This window comes from Cydia fagiglandana, chromosome 20, assembly GCF_963556715.1.
Source record: "Cydia fagiglandana chromosome 20, ilCydFagi1.1, whole genome shotgun sequence".
Taxonomy (NCBI): Eukaryota; Metazoa; Arthropoda; class Insecta; order Lepidoptera; family Tortricidae; genus Cydia; species Cydia fagiglandana.
Genome location: NC_085951.1, coordinates 14348000 through 14372171, shown reverse-complemented (window position 1 = coordinate 14372171; position 24172 = coordinate 14348000). Strand labels below are relative to the sequence as shown.

Here is a 24172-nt window from a genome sequence, read left to right as displayed (position 1 = left end):
TACATATGGTTGACATGAGGTTGACCATTGGCCGCCTATTTTCGACAGAGGGGAACTGTTAGTGGCGGCTCCATTGTTTATTACTCCGAGTTATGCACCCATACAATTTTCTTTGTAAATAAAGACAGCGATTAAAGGGGCCCACTGATTACCAGTTCGTCAGACGATATCGGCCTGTCAGTTAAACGCAAAATTTGACAGCTCCGAACAACTGACAGGCTGATATTGTCCGGCGAACTGGTGATCTGTGGGCCTAAAGAATGACATTGACATTTGATTATTGTATACAAACAGATGCAGCGTGCTGCAATTTATTGTGTTGGGATTGGAGATACAATTTTTAAATATTGGATAATGTTGCTTTGCTCCAAGTTAAGGAATTTATTAATCATTTTTAAACATTAATGAACAAATTATTTAGACGAACTGATAAGAAGATCTTATGTTATGAAATATTTAGAGTACTATTACTAAGACTCCACTGTCTGTCTGTCTGTCACCAGGATGTGTCTCATTTTATTGGCTTCGCCGTAGCCGGGTAAAGTTGTTAAAACAACTTGAAGTGGAGAAACTCATGTCTCTAGACTTATATTTCGCAGTTCATAGATTACCATATGCGGAATCTTAGCCGTTTTCTATTCTACGCTTTCTACCTAGTTAATTAGATTTCTCTTCCTCGTTCATCCAACACTTAGATTCTAATTTATATTATTATATATGTAAACTGCGTTGTTTACTAGACTCGCTCTCAGATAAATGCGAGCGGCCAATGTGTTTACAAATACCTGAACAAAGCCTCTATTATCAAGACGGTAAAGCGCACGTTCCGATATTTTTGAGCACCCTGGCAGCTCCTATATCTTTGATGGCGATCCGACAGTACCTATCGGATGTCATCAAAACTGTTTGTTAGTATATATTTATGGTTAGGTTTTTTTTATGTCAACATTTGCGAAACTTTACACATTTTTTGAATTATTTACAATTATATAGGCAAGTTACAATTTACAATGCGATATGTTACTGGTCTTATGATCAGATATGACCTTATGCCAGTGGTTTTTGGAACACCGTGTATAAATTGTACAAGTATTAAAAAATAAGAAGTATTCCAAAAAGTTCTGTATTCCAATCGAAAATGATATCTACCTACATGATTAACGCGTGACCCATTATATCACTCCAAAAATGAATACGTAAGATTCAAATGTAATATCAATAATATCAATCGTTAAAATACAGCCACACTTGACTTTATTTGTGTAATAGTTTAGTCACGGTCAAGACTTATATTCATATTTACGTATTGAAGAGGTCGGCCTTTTTGTATAAGGCTGCATTAAACCTATTAACTTTGGCCTTATGCACGTTTGCTAGAACTAAAGAAGTTGACTTAGTCAAGGTAAGCGATAAGAAATAAACAAAACAAAGAACAATCACAAAACACTTCACATAAGCATAAACATAAAATGCAAACAAGACTCAAGCACGTTCCAAAATTTAAAAAAAAGCAAGTACCGATTTTTCGAATTTCACCGCACTATTCCATAGACAATATATTTTTTTTAATTCGCGCGTTGTAAGCGGCCAGTGCGGACCGGCGCGAGCCCGCGAACTGACTTCCCGCGCCGCGGAGGTTACGCGACTCGGTTCAAAAATGGAGGAACGCGGTTCGAAGAACTGATGGGTTTATCCGTGGCCGAATACATACAGGCGTGCCGTTGCTGTGCATCTGTTTTTTAGGGTTTCGTAAAAGGGTAAAAACGGGACCCTATTACAAAGACTCCACTGTCCGTCTGTCTGACACCAGGCTGTCTCATGAACCGTGATCATGACCGTAGACAGTTGAAATTTTCACAGATGATGTATTTCTGTTGCCGCTATAACAATACTAAAAATAAAATAAATATTAAAGTGGGGCTCCCATACAACAAACGTGTTTTTTTTTTGCCGTTTTTTGCGTAATGGTACGGAACCCTTCGTACGCGAGTCAGACTCGCACTTGGCCTGTTTATTTCTCTATTTAACATGGGAAATAAAAGACTTACCCAGTCGTAGCTTGCGTCAAATGTCGTATATGCCATAAATATTTACTAATACGTGACTAGGAAGTGAAAGTAGTATTTAAATCACCACTCGAAACTTAATTAAAGCCTATTGCTGTCTTTGTTATTATTAATTAGTTTTTAATAATTGTATGGACTTATGCAGCAGCAGTTACCTTTAGAATTTAGCCTTTAGAATTTAGCCTAAAATCGGCAGCGATATAAAAATATAATAAGCTTACCAATAAATTATATTTTTATAATCGATCTTCATGATGAAGCTATTATAGAGTAACCGTGATGCAACGCGGCCCGTTAGGGACTATTTTTATTTTACTATTAACCATAATTTATATAACGTTTCAGATGCGCTTGGAATAGACTTTTACGACCATTGCACAGTTAGGCGAATCACAGACAATATCTTCTTTTTAGTTTAAGAGCTCTAGTCTCTACAAAAATTGGCTCGTATAGGTACATGTTTCTTACTGAAAAGCATTAAGCCATCTCCACACTCGTGCGCGAATCGCGGCGCGAAGCCGCGAACGCGAGTGTGGCGTCGATTTTCGCAGTCTGGAGGGGGCTTTAGAGGTCGTCGTTTTGTTAACAGTTTAGCAATCACGTCATTTTACGTGAAATATGCATCGTTGACACAAATTGCACGGATTATGGAGTTTACGTGTAACCTCAATAGCTTGAGCGCAAGACAATTGTTGTATACGTATAATTATCTTAAAGATGTGACGATGGTTGCAATAAAAAAACCTTTATACACGCTTCAAGAAGCCCACTGATTGCCAGTTCGCCGGATGTCAGTCTGTAAGTTAAACGCAAAATTTGAAAGCTCCGAACAACTGATAGGCTGATATCGTCCGGCGAACTGGTAATCCGTGGGCCCCTTTAGATAGTGTTGATGTTAAAAATCTTCAATCTAATTGACTTGTTTGCGGCATGAAGTGATTGACAGCTAAGCTGTTTATATCCCAGATACTAAAATGACAGGTCAATAATCCTGCTTCTGTACCAATTTAGGTCCTCTACAAACGTCACTGATAATCGCATGCGATTTGCGATACATTCATCATCATCATAATTTAAGAGCATGGCTCTTGTCGGTGGAGTATGCGCCAGTTTTCGCGGTCCTCGGCCATGTTCTTTAGGTCCCTGTAAGACACGACATTTGCGATACATTGCGGCATTTGATAAATTGATTGAATCCGTTGCTCCTATTTAGCCGGCAATTATCTAAAGCAGGCTACTGACGAGCCTTCCAAACGGATGCCGTTACAATAGATTCATCCAAATGGACGACATCCTAATATTAAACATTGTACGTTTTTGACATTCACGCACCGATTTTGGATTGCAGCCACGCTATTTGGAGTGTTGGAAGGCTCGTCAGTGGCCACCTTAAAATAGAATTTGTTGCAACGTTTGTAGAAGTCTTTATGACAGGTCGGTTGGACAAATTAAAAGATTTCAAACTCTCCTTTTAGAACTGTTTCGGAACCTAGGATTAAGAACAAAGTTTCTACAGATGTAGTGCATAATTGTTTTCCATCGTATTTTCTCGGTAACGTTCGTATTTGTCATGCTAGTTCAGCCAGGTACTGACTTTTTGTACAGAGACTGACTGAAACAACAAGACACGTTCGTAAGTTTCCGTGAAAATACGATGGCAAATAGTTAAGCACTACATCTGTATTCTGCTAGAATTGTTAGTAATCATAAAGCCTACACAAAATACAACGCCTTTCGATTAGCGGAGATAAAAAAAGACATTAGTAAAATGTACCAATGTCTATTTTATAATTTGTCTATGGTCTACCTTCAAAATACTTCAAATGTACGCTCACCCTGTCATTAGGTTTAGTTTTAGTAGACGACTCGTGCTACACGCTAGTTAACGTTTTGGATTAGAGTTGTGACAGAGCAGACCAAGGATGTGTTGTGTAATGCCAGACTGATTATAATGAAACCTTGGCAGACGGTTCGAAATTTCTATTTAACTGAGATAATTTTAATCGTAATGTTGGCAATAACTAGTGATGTGGCCAACGTGACTACTGAACAATACAGATAACACATAATTTGAGAACTGAGCAGCATTGTCCAAAGAGTAGTATAAATGTTTGATCCTTTCGCATTTTCTCAAAGGTTACGTGGAAAATATCCCTTTTGGGGATAAGTTCACCTTTGTACTATACAAACAACAGGTTCGATAAGTATATATAATTTTTAGTCGATTAAGTTTTTACAAATTTTCAAAATGGCCGCGCCATGGATACCCGATGCGTACAGCTCATATAGCCAGTATCTAGTATAGTACCGCTAATGGCTTGGCTTGATAGCTTTGGTATATAAAACACAGCGTAGCGTTTATATACGCCTATTTAATGAATTAGTTCACGTTGCGAACCGCGTAACCCTCAACTGTTGCGCGGAAACAATCAGACCATCCTCACCGGAAAGGAAAACGTTTCGATAGCCTTTCATTGAACCGGTTTTGGACGGGGTTATTACTACAATGTGCTCGCAATGCAACGATAAATGCATTAGAGCTCACGTGAGACACTGCCATTGGCTTCTTTATGGTCTGTTTTTGGGGTTCTCGTATATAGTCGTACGGTTTTAAAATGTCAGAATCCACTTGAGAGATTACCTGTCGATGAATTAAAATTTAACTCTAATCCTTCACGCGGTAAAGATGTTATCTGTTTAGAATCTTTTGTTATTGCACAAGCACATTTTGCACAGGTAATTATAATTAGCGGTTTGGTTTAACAAAAGACAACAATGCCTTTCATCGTCAGGTAGTCTTTCAAGTGGATACCGACATTTTAAAACCATCCAACTATAGCTATATACTTTAATTGCCGTGCTTAAAGACAAAATCTTAATCACAATCATTGCGCAAAAGTACGGTAAACATTGTGGGACATACGGCAATAGAAATTAAATTGCTGTTGCTGTGTACCGTGTTTTTGATCATCATTTTGATTATAACTACAATGTGCTTAGTACTCACGTGAGAAACTTCCATTTGATTCTCGATTATTTGTGCTGTAATTATAATTATCGTGTAATCACCCACAAATAAAATTTGCCCAGAAAAATGCAATTTAAAACATAAAATGATAAAATGTAACCCTTGAAATGTGTATGAATTTTGTAATTATTTGTAAAATAGTTTGCGATTGTCATGTGAACCGTGCGAAGGATGATATTGTACGAATAAATGCCAAGTGAAGTTATCTTTAATGAAATCCACGTGTCTCTTTGAGAATTGTATCGTAAAGAATGCTATTAATATCAATTTCGTATATGTGAAAGTGTTGCTAACTTGCTATGCCATAAAAGTTGCAAGTCATTGCGTACAGGTCTATTAGCCCTAAACACTCTAATTGAATTGCCCAAAACGTATTTTAGCGACCGCAAAGGTCAAATTGCACAACCATTCAATTGGTGCCATGACCAATATGCGAAATACCAAGGAATTTACTCGTAAATACTGAAATCTACTTAAAGAAGTTAAAGAAGTTCTTGCATGTGACGTCTTTAACACAAAAAACCGGGCAAGTGCGAGTCGGACTCGCGCACGAAGGGTTCCGTACCATAATGCAAAAAAAAAACGAAAAAAAAAGCAAAAAGAAACGGTCACCCATCCAAGTACTGACCACTCCCGACGTTGCTTAACTTTGGTCAAAAATCACGTTTGTTGTATGGGAGCCCCATTTAAATCTTTATTTTATTCTGTTTTTAGTATTTGTTGTTATAGCGGCAACAGAAATACATCATCTGTGAAAATTTCAACTGTCTAGCTATCACGGTTCGTGACATACAGCCTGGTGACAGACAGACCGACGGACGGACGGACGGACAGCGAAGTCTTAGTAATAGGGTCCCGTTTTACCCTTTGGGTACGGAACCCTAAAAACGAAGCAAATGCCAACATCATTGTTACAAGATATTCGGCAAACTTTAGAAGAGCAGAGTCAACCCCAGTAGAAATCATCTGTCTTAGCTTAGTAACCTCAAAGGGACACAAAAATTCATTAGCGTATTCTTTTATGAGTTAGCTCTTTGGGTCCCTTAAAGAAGCATTACAGGTTACAAAGAAGATTTACAGGTCCGAAGAGAGATATAAATCTGATTTGAAAGCATGAATATTATACATAAAAGCGTTCTTGGCGCTATGGGTGTACAAGTGGCTCCAAAAGTGTAGAGGCTTGACCGTTGTCTTTGAAGAAAAGGTTAAGAGCTTGGCTCTTATACTCAAAGTAGGTGTAAATCATTATGCCCTCAACAACATTTAGACTGTCAAGGTCTCGGTTATATCACTACAATATATAAAAGAAAATATACATATTTGACCAGTATAAAAGGTCAAATTGCGCAACATGCGAAATACTTTGCAGTCCATAGTCCGTCCATCCGGTTTACTAAGAAAGTGGAGGCGGATTTAAATGGCTTCTTATTTCTTATACAGTTGTAATTGTAATACTTTACGAGTTTACGTAGATCGAGACCTACTTACGCCATACAGGATTAACATGTTAGTCCAGCTCGGAACATATATGGGGGCAAATGACTATGTGTTATAAACGACGACGATTCAACGGAGCCACGCCATTCTATCGTCAAAATAGTGTTTAGTTTTAAGTTTACAAAATTTATACTTTACAAGAGTTTCACATTTCAAAACGAGAGTCACACGAGAGTTTAAGAACATCCTCCTTTCGTGAACTCTGTTAAAAAGAGAAAGCGACAGAACAGTGGAAGAACCCAAACCACCTGTGTCATAAAGAAACAAAAATCTGGAACAGCCGATGGTCACTGGCAAGGTCGGCGGACGACCAAGAGGTTGATTCGGTTGTTTCTTTTAATGGCTGGCTGGCATGCGCTTTCACTTTCTTTTAAGGACAAACATATTTGTTTCGCCAATGTTTTGGTTTGACAGATTAGTATGCAAACATAAATTTAGAGCTGTAGATTTTTTTGATACTGAACAGGAAAAAAATTTGGCGTTAAGGGCTCAAGGGGGCGTCAATGTAAAAAGATTGGGAAGTTCCTGGAAGGAGGAGAAGAAGCGATGGCTGGAAAGATAATTTTTTGTCGGCAGGACAGAAAATAAGAAACACAAAATCTTTGAAACAATATTGTTGACCCCGTTGATAGGGTCAAGGGTTTTGGGATTTCAAAATCACTCTAGTATTCGTATCTTGATTCTTGAAGAAATGCATTTTATTATGTCCTATACAGTTGATTCAAAATTCGAAAATAGCCCGCACCACCCGCGTTTCACTGGTCAAAGTAAAAGATTCAAAAACTCATACAAAACCTTTTAACGTCACTTAATCCGTAATTACCCATCACTTAACCCAAGCTCAGAGCAAACAGGCAAACATTCCATATACATAATAGTGTTCAAACAGTACGTGCTAAAATAACGAGTTATCTCTTGCGTAACCGTATCCGCTGCAAGGTTGAGCAGGACATGTGGTTATGGTTATCGGTTATGTGATTTAGGAGGGAGAGGGGTGGGGAGGTCTACCGGTTTAACAACCTTGAGAGTTCCCTCATATTTGGTTGTGGATTTCCAGGATTCTATGATGATCCCATGATGTCAGCTTTGTTTTATGTCAAAATTCGTGTCTGAGTGACACAGGTCTAGGACGTTTACGATGTTACGATAATTGAAGTGTGCAAAAGGGACGTCATCACGTACCTATATGAATATTTCATGAGTGCAAAAGAGGCAGACTTAAAATGAAAAAACGTGACTACTTTTAACCCTCATATGCCACTTCTATGTATGAAAACGTAGGGTTTGCGAACTGGAAGATAGAAAAATCCGAATTCAGGAGATGCGGTGGGCGATTATATCTTGAAATATACTGTTACAGCAGTAAATAATTAACGCAATCACATAATATTTTTGAATTCAATACTTCCAATAGTTCCAATGTCACTTGACGCCATTCCGGTTTTGGTGGATTGACATTTGTCCGGCAATCTTGTGCATTGTAGATCTGTGTTCTAAGTGTCCACAATTCGATTGAAACGAAAGGTAGCTACAAAGATAAGTAGGCTAAAACTCGTAAAGAGAAACAGGTAACAATCCGACCTAACCTGTACAGCCAAGTTAGTTAAAACGACGCAATGGAGAAATTACGAAATCAACTAATTATGACATGCCTCACAGTACTCGGAAGACTGGATTACAATGTCTAGGATTTCTAAAGTATGTTTGACATGCATAGTTGATGTGACTGGGGCAATTTTGAACTGAAGTTAAATAGTGCGATGGCAAATGCAAGTTGCTTTTTAAGTTGGGATCGGTTTGACATATCATAACCAAATGGTGCTAGTTCAGCGACTTCAGCGGTGTCACTCAACCAATCGCGTTGTGGCGTTCGACTGTACGATTGGCTCGAATTCGTGTGCGTGACACAACTGTACTGGCACATTGGCACCATTCTTACTGCCCGTAAGCACCCGTAAGTCCCGTCTTTAGATATACTATATCAATGAGTGGGCTGAATACAGACTGAAAGTTGGCTGGTCTGGAAAATCACTATAGAAATTGCGGCAGAAAATAGACGCGAAGAGTCGGTTGCAAATTTACTCCTTTTTCCGCTGACAAATTTGTCTGCCTGATTTTAGATATACCTAAAATACAATGAAGCAAATGCAACGCAATGGCGTAGTTAGGAAATCCACTAATCATGTGTAATGCGTCAGCGACCCCGTTGGAGTCGGACGCGGAAGACCCGATTACAATTCTGCACACATCTGTTTTGTTTAGCTGTCATTGAAGCGGTTGTCTTGTTTATCCATGAATCGCAGTCGTAATGGCTCCTCTACAAGATGGGCCATCATACTAGCCCACTGCAGGGCCAGCCTGGGCAGCGTGTAGAGAGGGCGGTGGTGTCCGATAGCTTATGGCTCGGCGGGATGGCGACGGGATGACCACAGTGTCGGGTTTTTGTTCGCACATCAAAGGTAAGGTCAGCGATGATGCGTACGCATCTACACGGGGGCCATTAAATAGTGCGTGCTCTCAACCAGCACTGGGCCATCGTATAGAGGAGCCATAACCATACATGGTCATCTCGTTGGTCCAGCGCTGGGTCATTTTGTAGAGGAGCCATAAAGTGATGAGTCGCGCTAAAGTACGCACAAGAGTGTATGTACAAGAGTAAAAAGCGATGAAAGAGCTTATTTATTGGGGAGCCACTAATGTACGACCAAATAATGCTCAACCCAAGAATGTACAGCCCAATAATAGGCGTCCATGGTGGACGCGTATTATTGGGCTGTACATTCCTGGGTTGAGCATTCTCGGGCCGCGCAATACTGGTCCGGGGCGATAATACGAAGCCACTCTTTTCACAGGGCAATAATGTACGACCCCATAATTCGCGTCCAATAATTTGAGTCCCTTGGCTTTCAATTATTGGGCTGCGCATTATTGGTACAGGTCGAGAAAGCCCGACCCAATAATGTACGACCCAATAATAGGAAGCCAAAAACCAGAGAGATTTTTTTTTTTAAGGGAGCTGTCAAAATTAGTAGGGACGTTCTGACATTAGCTCTTGACAATTTAAAATAATCGGTTTTTTCTAGTGCCATCTTTCAGTGACATTGACAGTATTGTATTGACACTTGTTGGTTTACAAATACAATAAAATGAATTCTAATAAAAGAAACAGTAGACTCAGTAGAGGTACGAGGTACTGAAAAAATATTAATTAATGGAGAAGCCGAAGTTGGAGGTAAGTGCCGCAATTCAACAACTTAAGCTAAAAAAATCTTCGTGTCCGCATGGTATTCCCTCGTGCGTATGGACTGTACAGCATGGTGCTGGCGGAGCCGCTATGGCACATATTTAACCTCTGTCTCGAGCTAGAAGTATTCCCAGAAATTTGGAAAATTACTTGAGTGATGACCAGTATTGAAAGGTGGATCAGGAGATAAGGCAAGAGGGTTTCGACTTTCGACCGACACAAAGTTTGTACCCCACACTTAATTTTTTTAGACTGCATGAGAGACAGACAGCAGTAAGTATGTAGATTATGAAGGGCACAGATTGAAACCAGCAGTGACATGGCAGTTTGTTCAAAAGAATATCTTGGTTATATTTGACAACCAGTCTGGCCTAGTGGGTGCCTAGCCTAGTGACCCTGCCGGTGAAGCTGATGGTTCTGGGTTCAAATCCTGGTTAGGGAATTTATTTGTTTGATGAGACAGATATTTGTATATTGAATAATTATATTGTTGTCTGGGTGCCCACAACACAAGCCTTCTTGAGCTTACTGTGGGACTTGGTCAATTTGTGTAAAAATGTCCCAATATATTTATTTATATTGAGATTGACTGAGAAAACAAGGTGTATGCTACAAGGTGGAGGTTTCTGCAAAACATATTGGTGAGTCCATTAAGACAGCTGTTTATCAGAAAAACTGAGACTGGGTCACTGATCAATGGGTCAAACACCATCAAAAACTACTACTTAAGAGCAAAAAAATTGTGTTTATGGGGTGGCCCCAGCTCCTCCATGACACCTAGCAGTGTCTTCAGGTCGCTAACTGCCTCCTTCAATGTGCACGGAGTCCCTAGGTATTGGTTCCTGTATACTTCTACCTTCTACCTACAGTGTAGGAGAATATGCTTTACTGTTTCTTCTTCTTCCATGCACATTCTGCACATGGGGCTGTCTGTTTTACCCATATTATGTAGGTGTTTGATTAGTGCAGCGGTCGGCAACAAGCGGCCCGCGAACCTCTCACTTGCACCCCGCGTGCCTCCTAGGCTATTTTGTATGTAATATTGACAAACAACAATGTCTGATAAAGTCATAAATATTAACAAAGTGCGGCCCGCATCAACTTCGGTAACTACTATTTGGTCCTTGGCTGCTAAAAGGTTGCCGACCGCTGGATTAGTCTGTTATGACCTGTGATTAATCCTACTATTTTGCGTAGTTGGTGTGAAATGAAATGAAATGAAATGAAAAATTTATTGATAACAATTTGTTACATGTCTTTTTTTCCATATAAGTACTAGTATTGGTCTAGTATTCTATGTGCATATACCTGTAAACATAATCCAAATTATATAAATAAAATTAATCGTTAAAATTTGCAATATATCGAAATTATTATTAACAATGAGAATGTAATTTATATCGGTACTATACAAATGTCACGCCTGTATTAATTATTAAATTACTAGTGGAATTTTAAAATACTCACTGTAATCGTAAAACGTGTCTGGGTGTTTTTAGTAATATTTTGGTGTAAGCTTGTAGTTTTGTTCTTTGGTCTGCCTACAGGTGTTCATTTTAGTCCAGTACTTATTGTGACACTCTTGGCAGCAGTCGGGTTGAGCTGGAGCGAGGCCAGAGTGGTCGCTGAAGATAGGAAGGCGTGGCGCGAGCTTTTCTTGTTTTACTTCTCGTCTTTTTATCGCTTTGCAAGCTTCCATTATTCCTACACATTCAGCTTGGAATCCCGTATTGTGTTCCCAGTGTAACCCAGGGGTTTTGAGATGTATATGTTCAGGTCCTCCGAGAAGACACCACATCCGGTCCCTTCATTTGTTTTTGAGCCATCCGTGGATATTCTTAAATTTGTTTGGTATAGTCCTTGTACAAAAAGAAACATAAAACATGAAAGAACACACATCATTAGTACAAAGGCGAACTTATCATGTGATTCATGTATGCGGCACCGCGATATAATACATTCGGTAAAGACACACTGAAAGAAAACGAACTTAAAGATGTTCTTCTGTTCTGCAGGAAAACAAGAAGATTCGAGGAGAATGGTGTGGCACTTAATGCCGCCCCGGGACAGTAACCTAGCTGCAGCTCCAACTCTAGGGAATTGGGCTGAATGAACGCAACACGTGATCGACAGCCCACCTGCTTCCTGCCGAGCGTCCCTACACTACATCTACATGGATTCGCTTATTCTGCTCTACAAAACTTCTGTAAGTAGAGAATGCACAAGTGCAAGAGTTGAAGGATTGAAAGAGCTTGTCGTCTTACCTGACAGTCTTCCACACATTTACCTTAATTAATTTAAATGATTTTAATAATTATAGTCCTTTTTAGGGTTCCGTACCTCAAAAGGAAAAAACGGAACCCTTATAGGATCACTCGTGCGTCTGTCTGTCAGTCTGTCTGTCTGTCTGTCTGTCCGTCTGTCACAGCCGATTTTCTCCGGAACTACTGGACCAATCAAGTTGAAATTTGGTACACATATGTAAGTTTGTGACCCAAATATGGACATGTAACGTAAACAAATTAATTTTAAACATGGGGGCCACTTTTGGGGGGTAAATGAAAAAATTAAAAAAAAAAATTTCAAATTATATCATGTTACATATCAAATTAAAGAGCTTATTGTAAGGATCTCAAATATATTTTTTTTATAATTTTCGAATAAACAGTTTAGAAGTTATTCAAGAAAATAGGCAAAAAATGACCATTCCGCCCCCCCCCCCCCCTTTATCTCCGAAACTACTAAGTCTAAAATTTTGAAAAAAATTCATAAAATAGGTCTATACCTATAGATGACAGGAAAACCTATTATAAACGTACAGTCAAGCGTGAGTCGGACTTAATTACAGTTTTAGATCCGACCCCTACGGATTTTTTAAAGAGATTTCAATCACATATTTAATTACACAAACGGGTCTACCGCGATATAATTTCATTGTTTTTACCTTTAATTCCGACGTTTCAGCTGAGTTGCACTAGCTGTGGTCACGGAAAGACTGACGTCCCAACAAACCCACAAACGCCAACCAAACGCGCGTCCAAACGCGGTAGACCCGTTTGTGTAATTAAATATATAGTACAAAACGCGAGAGTTTAAAGTGTTAGATTTCACTCACGTTTCACATAAAAAATACATTGTTAACAGTGCCGGATTAACCAATAAGCAAAACAAGCACGTGCTTATACTTCGTTTTTTTTAGCATTAGAAATTAGGTAAACAATCTTGATGTGTCTTTTAATTGAAAAACACATTTTAAAAATAAGTTACAGCAAATATGTAACAATTATGAATCTAATACGATCTTTTATATTCTTCTGCTTTCAGAAGTGATAGTTAATGATTTTTAAAAAGCGTTTTTCAATTAAAAGACATGCCAAGATCGCTTACCTTCTCTCAAGTTCTTTCTAATGCTAAAAAAAACGAACTTATATAGGGCACCACGTTCAGGGGGGAGCACCAAAATGCCAGGATTCGGGCCTGGTTCGGCCTAAAAGTAAAATTGCGTTTTTTATATCGAAACATTTTCGCGCTCGCTTCGCTCGCCTTTTCAATAACTTTCTAAGGTATGACAAAGGTGACATTCGGGTGACGACTGCAGCAACATTACTCTGTTGCAAAGTACTGTCAACTTAGTTAAGTTAAATATAGACCTGTTTAAAACAGCCAACGAAGTATTCCTAAGAAATACTAGGAACACTAACAGGCTGGTCATAAATAAAATGCAAAGAACTGCCACTTTTAAGAAAAATTGTTATGCTATGTGTGTCAATATATTTAATAAGTTACCCAACAACATAAGAGAATTGCCCAATAGTAAATTTAAAAGAGCACTTTTTCAATGGCTGCTGTCTTCGACATTTTATTCTATTAATGAATACCTTGTAAGTCAACAATCTAGTTTTTAAATTATGTTAATTGAAGTGGTTTTGTTTGAGATAGATACATGATATATTATTATTTCATAATTGACAGTGTATTTTTATTTCTATTGTTGTTGATAATTAATTTGTATTAAACTAGTTTAAGTAGGTTAAGTTAGTATTACACTAAAATTTGCATGCTGCATAGTCAGTTAAGAAAGATGGGACTTAAAAATGTATAATTTTACAGAAACAACTTGTATATAACCTTTTTTATCGCAAATAAAATGATAAAAAATGATTAAAACTTCCGTGATAAAATGATGTGACTGATTTCCATACTAAAAGTAAAAATGTACAACTGTCTATCATATTGCGTTTTTATATCGAAAAAATTTCGCGCTCGCTTCGCTCGCGTTTCAGTCACTTTCTTAGATATGATAAAGGTGACATTCGGGTGGCGACTGCAGCAGTATTAGGTACTCTGTTGCAACATTACTGGCACTGTCAATTTTCGTGATAAAATGATGTGACTGATTTCCATTCTCAGCTGTAATGCGGCATTGAACTTCTCTCAATTTACCAAAAAAAATCAATGTAATCTTGATGACCCTAGGGAGAGGGGGCACCATGGTCTAGAAATGCTTAAAGCATCAAAATATCTTAATCCGGCACTGATTGTTAAAAATTGTGTAATATACGGAACCCTTGGAACGCGAGCCCGACTCGCACTTGGCCGGTTTTTTTTTCAGATTACCTCAATTACAGTATACTACAATACAATTCAAATACTCTTTATTGCACACCTCATTACAGAAAACAATACAAATAATACAGGAAGAAGAGATTAAACAACAGGCGGTCTTATCGCTAAAAAGCGATCTCTTCCAGACAACCTTACTACTTTTGAGGTTAGAACAACCCACGAAAACATTTAATGTAAAGTGTTGCCAAGACTAGTTGCATAAAGCTTTTACACTAAAAAAGTTATCAGATCCCGTAGTAGGTACCAAGACTTTTACTCTGTCATTCCTGACTTTATAAGCTCTAACAGTATAAAGCCAACATCTTGGTCAAACAGTACGGCTTGGCCGTTTCGTTGGTGTCATACTCATATGGACAATCCCGTAATGACACTTTCAGAATTTGAAAGACCTTTGTTGCTACTTTGTACAACAAGTCCACTGAGGGAGTGTTTGTAAAAACGACATATCAGTTTATATAAACTACGATAATACAAGGTCATATAAGCAGGCATAATTTTAAAACATTTAACATTTAGGTTTTCAGAAAAGTTACGTACCTATTTCTAGCGACATCTATGTATGTAGGGCCTATATAAAATAAGCCAGGAAAGTTATGAAAGTGAATTAAAGTTCATGTTGCACTGATAAAATCATTTTAAACAAATATTCTAAATATAATTATTCTCAAATTTCAGGAGCTGATACAAGCAGCCAGAATGAGTCTCTGCTGAGTCGCCGGCGCCGGACGTGCGTCGCGCGCCTCGGGCGACTGACGTCTTCGTGTGAGTCGCCAATTGCAGGGGAAGATACGAATAGTTAGGTATAAAAGCTACTTTAGTCAACCTCGCCTCAGTACTGTTTGTATTGACTGAAATACAAGTAGCATATATGAGACGTTCGGACGTATCCGTGAAAATACGAAGGTAAAGGAAATTGCACTACATTTTTAGAACCTATTCACCTGTCAGTAAAATATTGAAAAGGAAAGTTCATGAGTTTTATTATTTTCTTTCCTCCAACAGCTTCACATGGAGCAAATGTAAACCTTTTATGTTAATAATATCAGTAATGTCAAGGTACAACGCTCTTTAGAGCATATTGCCATTCCTTTTACTCGAGTGGCCTGTGGGTTAACTATACGAAGCGAGCCTACGATGCATTAAAAGTGCAGTATAACAATGCATTCAGAATGCTGTTGGGCTTACCTCGTAGATGTAGTGCATCTGGCATGTTTTGCGAAGCTAGAAGTTTTCTGGCAATCATGCGCAAGAAAATAGTATCTCTGCTAGGTCGAGTTAGAAGCAGTCCCAAACATACATGTTCGAAAAGTAGAACTCCCTTAGTAGGCCAAGCAATAAGAAGTTATAGAGGGAAATGCTAGGAACACAATTTTTGACTACGTAACTTTGTTTGGACTAGTTAGGAGGTGAACATATCAAAAGTCCCCGGCTGTAGCCCCGGTGCTGGGGGGTAGACTAGTTATAGTCCAAACAAAGTTACGAAGTCAAAAACTGTGTTCCTAGCATTTCCCTCTACAACGTTTTTTGAGCATTCATTTCCTGACCTATAGATCGTGTTTCAATTTATCGCCTCTCGTTGGCAATTAAGGTGGTTCGCTTTCCATACAAAAAAAACAATTACATAAGTACCTAATAGTGTGTAATTACTTAATATAACGCAATTGTTTTTTGTATGGAAAGCGAACCACCTTAACTATTCGCACAACGTTTTGTAGTTGCAGTAAGTACTTACATATGGCCGGTTAAATTTTCGAAATAGGTATGTATTTACGTACAGTGCTAATTGCCGCACATAGAATAATTAAAGTTTGATCAATCGGAATATGTTCCTAAGTCACTTATTACATTTCGTATTATAAGTCTGTATTTTACAGCTTTAGATGTGCATGACTGCATATGCACATCTAAAGCTGAAAAATGCTTTCATGAAATTATGGCTAAATTATGTTAATAGGGACAAATGTATCATTTTCAACCAAATGGGTTCTTATTATCTGTTGTCAATAAGGCGCTATTTCCATAAAGCTTCAATTTGAAATCAGCCTCGTCGACAACCGACAATGTTAACCTTTTGGTTGAAAACGTCACAAATTATGGCGATAGAGAATACAATGTTCTGTTGCCAGAGTGCAGCACTAGTAAAACCCGTAAACGAGTGAATTGCAAAAAAGTGTAGGTAACACAATGGAATATTCACAAAAATATGAAAGAATGTAACACAAAATGAAGAAAATGTATGTGTTTTTTTTTGTGTTACGTCACACAAAGGACGCCAAAATCGACGCCGCAATATTTTTCACGACGTGTAGAATAAAAGTGGCGTCGAATTCAGGAATCCGCAAATACTATGATAGCCGATAGCCAAGTAATTTATCAATAGAACAATGTTAAAACAGTAGTAGAAACGGTGAGCTTTGCAAACTTTTAGTAGATTGGTTTGGTTTTGGTAGATTTCTCGGTTTGGCATGCTTGATGCTCTTCACATCACCACAGACGGAGGTCGACAGTTCGAATCTGTCTTGTTCAACCAATTGATGGAGGCACATGCACGCATACGAAGTATACGAACCACATATTACACTACCATCTGGAGCTAATTGGATTATTTGCATCTACTATTATAGTATATACCTATGCCTTATTTTTACGCCTAAGACCCTAAGCTTTTAACAAAAACCATTATTTCTTTTATACCTACGGGCGGTTTAGCTCCCGTACCTACCTCTATTATACCTAGCCACGTGCTAAAGCAACAATGTCCTTTAAATCCGTATCCCGTATCGTGATAGTATTAAGATTCAACTCGTCTACATCGAGGTGGTCAATCGTCCTAAATACATTACCAAAACATGTTAACTCGTATGAGCCGTTACATAGATTTGAACCTTAATACTATCATGATAATTATTGATTAATATTTTTAAATAATTTGTTAAGCATATTTACACTTGCAAATATACACTTGCAGCATTCTAATATTATGGTATGGTAAACATATAACATGTTATATATTCGCGATTCATGTCTACAGCCCTAGTGTCAGGCCCCCGCCACCCGCGCCCGCCCCCGCCCCCGCCCCGCAGTAATAGTTATCTGTTTCCCTCGGGGGCAAAGTTGTTGTTCAATCGCTCGTGCTAATATTGATACCCGAGCAAGCGAAAGATTCCAAAATTGAACCGATAGCGTAGCGAGTGGTTAAAAAAATGGAATCTTGAGCGTTGCGAGGGTTTCAAAGCGCGAGGGTTAAACAAAATTTGCTCCCGAGTGAAACACAAAATGTTTCACCACACCGACCCGAAGCAAATATTAAATGTAAAACATCAAACAAAATCAAATCCAAATTAATGTTACCTATTAAATATTTATCATCCAAAATCATCATAAAAGTCAGTTCTACCAGCAAACATAAGAAAACAACTCAAAATTTGCATTTGATTACTTTGCCTCACATGTGAATAAAATGCAACTTTGCTATCAGTTTTTGAAGTGCTAAGAAAGCCTTTCCGAGTAGGTGTGGTGAAAAATATAATGTTCTAATGCTGAAACGTATCACTATCACTGTTTAGTTAGAACAACATGAACCTCATATAACCCTCTTTCAAGTGCTATTGAAAGAGGCGGCTATACAGGGCCTGGGGCCTAGGGCGGCGAATAGTTATTTACGATACAAGTGCGGAAAAGAGGAAATTCGAACGAGTGGCGATAAATTAAAACACGACCGAAGGGAGTGTTTTAAATCCACACGATTTGCAAATTACCTATTCGCACGTGTATCGTACAACGTTTTACAGTACATGGCCCTTTAAGCTTTTGACATACGCACGAAAAGTGCTATTTTACGCACTAGTGCGGGAAAATAGGACCATAATTATATACTTTAAATGATATTTTTATTATTAATTTGTATAAATGAATGTCATTAGTCATTGCCTACATTAAATGTACTTAATCTATGCTTCCATAAATATATTTACTATCATTATCAATATATTACAAGACGTTGCACATATGTCGTTGTTTCACTTATATGCACACCAATATAGCCTAATATAACTGGAAAGCCTGGCAGGCTAATCTTTTAACACGTTGGCTGCCATGAACATTGAACATCACCGTTGGGATCACGTAATCTTCTCTGTGTGCCCATGAGCATCACCAGTGGAATCGAAAGCTCGTTACCTCTTTATTGACCTCAGTAATAAATGTATAGTCAGATGCTGGGATCACTAAATTTGTAAGGGGCGTGGGAGATACACTTTAGGTGAAGGATGGTGGGCAGCCAATGTGTTTAATACTTCGTTTATTTTTGGTAGGCTTAATTTTGCTGCCCTTTTTAGGGTACTTACCGTAGGGAACTACTACGTTAAAAAAAACCTATGCTAAAATAAAAGGTAAAAAAACCTATTTCTATCTAAAGAGTTTGTATAGGTGTAACTGGGTCACAGCTGAATTCTTATAATGCAAACCGAAGGGCTATATGCAAGAGTACTCGTATGGAATAACAAACACCTTAACGACAAAGACCATAATAACTGTCTACCAAACTTGTGTCTTTAGAGAATACTCTTGTAGGGGGCCGAAACCTGGACGTCGTAAGCTAATCAGGAACGAAGACTTAATTAACACCTTCCACGTGCGCTGCCTTCGGAGTAGGTAGGTATGGTATACTAAACATAACATGGAAAGACAGGGTTACTGGTTACCAACGAAAGTGCGCTGGAGTTTGCTAAGCTTCCTAGTATCACCGCGCTTATAATCTGAGACCGCGCTACTCAAACAGAGACGTTTGCGGCGGCTAGGGCATGTTTAACGAATGGACAGTGCTATTAGGCAAGTGCAACGTAAGACGTCATTACTCCGCTTTAAAGACTGCGTAAAGCGTAATATGATTGCGTTTAACAATAAAGCACTGCAACTCATGGAAAGACCTAGCAACACACCGCGTTGAGTGGAAGAACACCTTTTAAGAGGTCGCGTAACCAATGTTAGGTCCTGGTTTCAAGACTTGGCCCGAAAACGAGCAATAAGACATATATGTGCGATGAGGGTCGCCTTAATGCGAACCAGGTATGTTGCGGATGCAGATTTTTTATGACATCCGCGGATGCGGATATTTAAAGCCTCACATCCGCGGATGCGGATGCGGATGTCAAGATTTGGTACTCAAAAAACGTCAAATGTTACATATTTAGTATTTTTTATTTAAAAAAAACGAACCGTTTAGTATTTGAACAAGAATATAGGTGACGTTCCACGGCAAAAGGTACCTTATGGCGGCTGGCGCTTACGTCGCATGGCGCCGCAATAATATTGGAGCGGCGTTAATAATAGCGTAAGCGCCAACCGCCATAAGGTACCTTTACCTGTGGGACGTCACATAGGTGTGTTTTATTTAATAAACAATAACTTGGCCGGTTTTTCGGGATCTAGACGATTTCGTTATATATAATGACGAAATTACCTAAAGGCCCCAGTACACAGTGAAGGATGGGCCATGCCACACCCTGGCCATTGTGTACAGGGGGCTATGCTATGGTATGCAATGGCGGACGACTGCCGTCAGTTGTATCAGCCGTGGTGAGCAATCGGGGAGTTGTCGGTTTTTTGGCACACTTCAAAGGAATCGTGGCGTACCGTGGCCTGTGGTGTTCACACAGTCGCCATTGTTTGTTTAGTTTCTTGAATTTTTGACCGCTTGATTCAATGTTAATAGCACAAAATGTCATCATTGTGGAGCAATGAAGAGACTTATCAGTTTATTATAGATTTATATGAATCAGAGCCTGCAATTTTTTTTTTTTTTGATGCACCATGGTGTGAACACCTACGTGATATAGGCCTACTGTTGCGCATTGCAAAGCATGGCTTGGCATGGACCATCCTTGACCACTGTGTACTGGAGCCTTTACACTTACGCCAGCGGTGCCGTCTCTAATACGTTCCTGTTACCTACTTGGTCGACATCCGCATCATGCGGATGCTCCGCATCGATTTTATGCGAATGCGGATGTTGAAAATAATGCGGATGTTCCGCGGATGCGGATGCGAATATTCGCAACATCCCTGGTGCGGACCCTCGTATTACTTGACAGAAATGTAGACGATTATGCCGTTCAAAAATTGTGTCATATATATATATAGCCACGAGCGGTCCTGTCGCTAGATCACAGATGCTGCTTAATTATTTTAATCATCTGTAAATATATAAAAGGCCTGATGATGATGCTTTACGCGGCCATTGCCAAGATGAGGGGGGCGAAGTGCACCTGCCGTGTTAATGCGTCGTTTAATTGTACATAAGCCCGAAGTACGGTAAAACCTAGGATTTACCGGAAAACCCCAAGTTTTACCGATGCTGATCGGTAAAAGCCCGAAATGTCAATCAATAATACCGGTAAATCAAAGAAAAATCCGGTAAATTGAGGGCCGCAAGAACCGTTACGGGTTTGTATTTGTAACGTCATAGAAGCGTCGGTTCCGCCAGCATCGTTGTTTAATCTCTCTCCTCACACAAAACTAGTGTCCGACCGAAGGTTGGAGTCTGTGCTCAACTACTTATCCTGAAGCCTGAAGCACGGCTTTGACTCCACATGAAAGTTCCCCTCACGGGGGCACTTCAGACTTTTAGGCCCAGGTGAAGATCGATACCCAGCCTTGCGATATTGTCAACAAAAAATTTGGGGCTCGCTGCGCTCGCGTTTTTGGCTGTTTTGGTTGACCCTGTATCTACATGTTAGCTTGACTGGTGAATGAATAGAGTTAGACCAAGAAAATTCTGCAATGATTTTGATAGCATTATAAGCAGTGCAGTGCAACTAGTGCAAATGTTATTTATACGTCATAATTTCATAGAAGTTTTGACGTTTAATAATAGTCCGGTGGCCGGCTGCATGAAACAAACCTCATCAAAAAATAGAATATACCTACCCTGTAGAGGTACCTGACATTTAGTAGCTTCCAACGCACTTGGTCGGCCTAGGCTTAACCTGGCAGATTTTGTACAGGTCGGCCTAGGCTTAACCTGGCAGATTTTGTACAAATGGCAAAAACGTTGGACAAAAATTCATCAAAAAAAACCTCATCGAAAAATAGAATGAAACTTGTATGGTAGGATACCTGACCTTGAGGACAGTAAAAAAAAAGTGGTCGGCCTCACCTTAGCCTGGCAGTTTTTGCAGTCCGACCAGATTTATTGGGTCACGTGAGAGCTACAATTTACCTCATCGAAAAATAGAATGAAACAAACTGATTATAATAGCTAAAATAAGCCTGTTGACGTACGTCTTGGTCGGCCTCACCTTAACTTGGCAGTTTTTGCAGTCCGACCAAATTTATTAAAAAATCATCAAAAATTTTTTATCGAAAAATCGTATGAAACTTGTATGGTACGATAGCTGCCTTTGAGGACAGTAAAAAAAAAGTGGTCGGCCAAATCCTGTGTTGGCAGGTTCCTGTGTCCGACCAATTTTGTGGTACCACGTGAGAGCTACAATTTACCTCATCGAAAAATAGAATGAAACAAACGGATTATAATAGCTAAAATAAGCCTGTTAACGTATGGCTTGGTCGGCCTCACCTTAACCTGGCAGTTTTTGCAGTCCGACCAAATTTATTAAAAAATCATCAAAATTTTTTATCGAAAAATCGTATGAAACTTGTATGGTACGATAGCTGCCTCAAAAGGACAGTAAAAAAAAAGTGGTCGGCCAAATCCTGTGTTGGCAGGTTCCTGTGTCCGACCAATTTTGTGGTACCACGTGAGAGCTACAATTTACCTCATCGAAAAATAGAATGAAACAAACGGATTATAATAGCTAAAATAAGCCTGTTAACGTATGTCTTGGTTGGCCTCACCTTAACCTGGCAGTTTTTGCAGTCCGACCAAAATTATAAAAAAATCATCAAAAATTTTTTATCGAAAAATCGTATGAAACTTGTATGGTACTATAGCTGCCTTTGAGGACAGTAAAAAAAAAGTGGTCGGCCAAATCCTGTGTTGGCAGGTTCCTGTGTCCGACCAATTTTGTGGTACCACGTGAGAGCTACAATTTACCTCATCGAAAAATAGAATGAAACAAACGGATTATAATAGCTAAAATAAACCTGTTGACGTATGGCTTGTTACGGATGGCTTTCACAAATTCAATGTGGCGGTGTGCGGCAGAATCCACTTGCATCAAATTTGATGCCACACATTGTGACTGGACATTAAGAGATGAAATGTATAAGATAAAATGGTTTGAAGGGCACATAACGCCTTTGCGAGTCGAAGAAATAGCAAGATGATTATGATTAACAGTAATTATTAACAATAAAAGGGTTATTTCCACTAGTTCCCACCTTTTACCACTGGTAACTACTGAGAAAAAAAAATCCTAGTAGTTACCACCAACTCGGTTTGGTGGTACCTACTGGGAATTTTTATTCCCAGTAGTTACCACTGGTAAAAGGTGGGAATTTTTTTTCTACTAACCGAGCTTCGAAGGAGAAATGCTACAGTTGATGGAAAAAAGGCTGATTTGATACAAAGATAATCACTTAATATATGTGAGGTTATCTTGTGTAATTTACCATTTATTAAAATTTTGGAAGGCTCACGTGCAGTTTTTCCTGTTATATTACAAGTGTTCGATTGAAAACTAAGCTTTGGTGTATACCTAGATCACCTGCATGTACAAGAAGGCGTTTCATATACGCCCGCCCATCAGATAGGTACACAAAGTCATGATGCGTATGGAATACAGCATGTGTAGCCAAGCCATTATGCCCTAAATTATGTACTACTTCGTTAAAACTTAGCTTACCTGTGTATTTACTCTTTCCAAAATATTTATCTTCCTTAAATTGCAGCCTACACAAACGGTCTTTGTCATTTGCCTTAGTTTTTGGTACTCAAAGCTTCTTCTCACCGATTTATGCATATCGGGTCCTTGGGAAAAAAGGGAGATCCTATAGGTATATTTCCACAATTTGTCGCACACTATTGCAGTATTGTGGAGAAAAAAAAAACATACAACCGCATTGATAACCTCTTCCTTTGGGATTTGGAAGTCGGTTAAAAAAGGAGAATGTTTACAATTTATTGGAAACAATGTATGTGATTTGACAGTGACAGCAACTCCACTATGGAGGCGCCACCTGGCGTGATAAAATGTCAGTTATGCCTCCTCATTACATCTGTAGTGGAAAAGTAGGATATACGATTCAAAACTTGTCAAAAATCTCGGAGTAATTAACAACGGAGACGCCATGTCTAAAATTTTCGGTACAAAATAGTCTGCCGTTTTTTGCGGGGGAGGGGCACATCAAATGTATAGGTACGTCATGTCAGATAAACGTCAGTCCATACATATGGTTGACCATTGGCCGCCTATTTTCGACAGAGGGGAATGCCTGTTAATGGCGGCTCCATTGTTAATTACTCCGAGTCAAAAATCGATGAAAACCTTTTTATTTTTGACATCTGTGAGACATCATCTCAACGTAAGTGTTACTCTGAAACCACGTCGGTAGTTAGAAAACGTTATTTAGATATTAAGTAGATAGATTTATGAATAAAATTTGAACTGAATGTTTTCTTTTTTTTAAAGCCCTCTAAGACCTCCATGGACTCATTTACTTATGACTTTTTCCAGTTAGCATTATTAAGTTAAGTTCAAGCTGCGAAGAAACCATATTTTCAATAAAGAAATTATTATTCTTTATAAATGT

General features: G+C 38.9%; 1 protein-coding gene and 1 long non-coding RNA gene across 4 annotated transcripts in view; one reads left to right on the top strand and one right to left on the bottom strand.

The window, feature by feature from the left end:
- The window catches only part of LOC134674472 (mevalonate kinase), a 31832-nt gene extending 30212 nt beyond the window's left edge, over window positions 1-1620 (bottom strand). Inside the window, exon 1 of the mRNA XM_063532559.1 lies at window positions 1519-1620. The gene's annotated coding sequence lies outside the window, so the exon portion shown is untranslated. The remainder of the gene's footprint in view (window positions 1-1518) is intronic.
- An 8040-nt stretch (window positions 1621-9660) lies between these two features.
- On the top strand, window positions 9661-17480 carry LOC134674615 (uncharacterized). Of its 3 annotated transcripts, none has more exons than XR_010099640.1 (3): window positions 9661-9823; window positions 11851-12041; window positions 15137-17480. It is a non-coding gene; the product is annotated as an uncharacterized LOC134674615 (long non-coding RNA). The 3 variants fall into 3 exon arrangements; XR_010099641.1 differs by having other exon boundaries at window positions 14512-17480; XR_010099642.1 differs by having other exon boundaries at window positions 9661-10058.
- Window positions 17481-24172: the final 6692 nt, after the last annotated feature.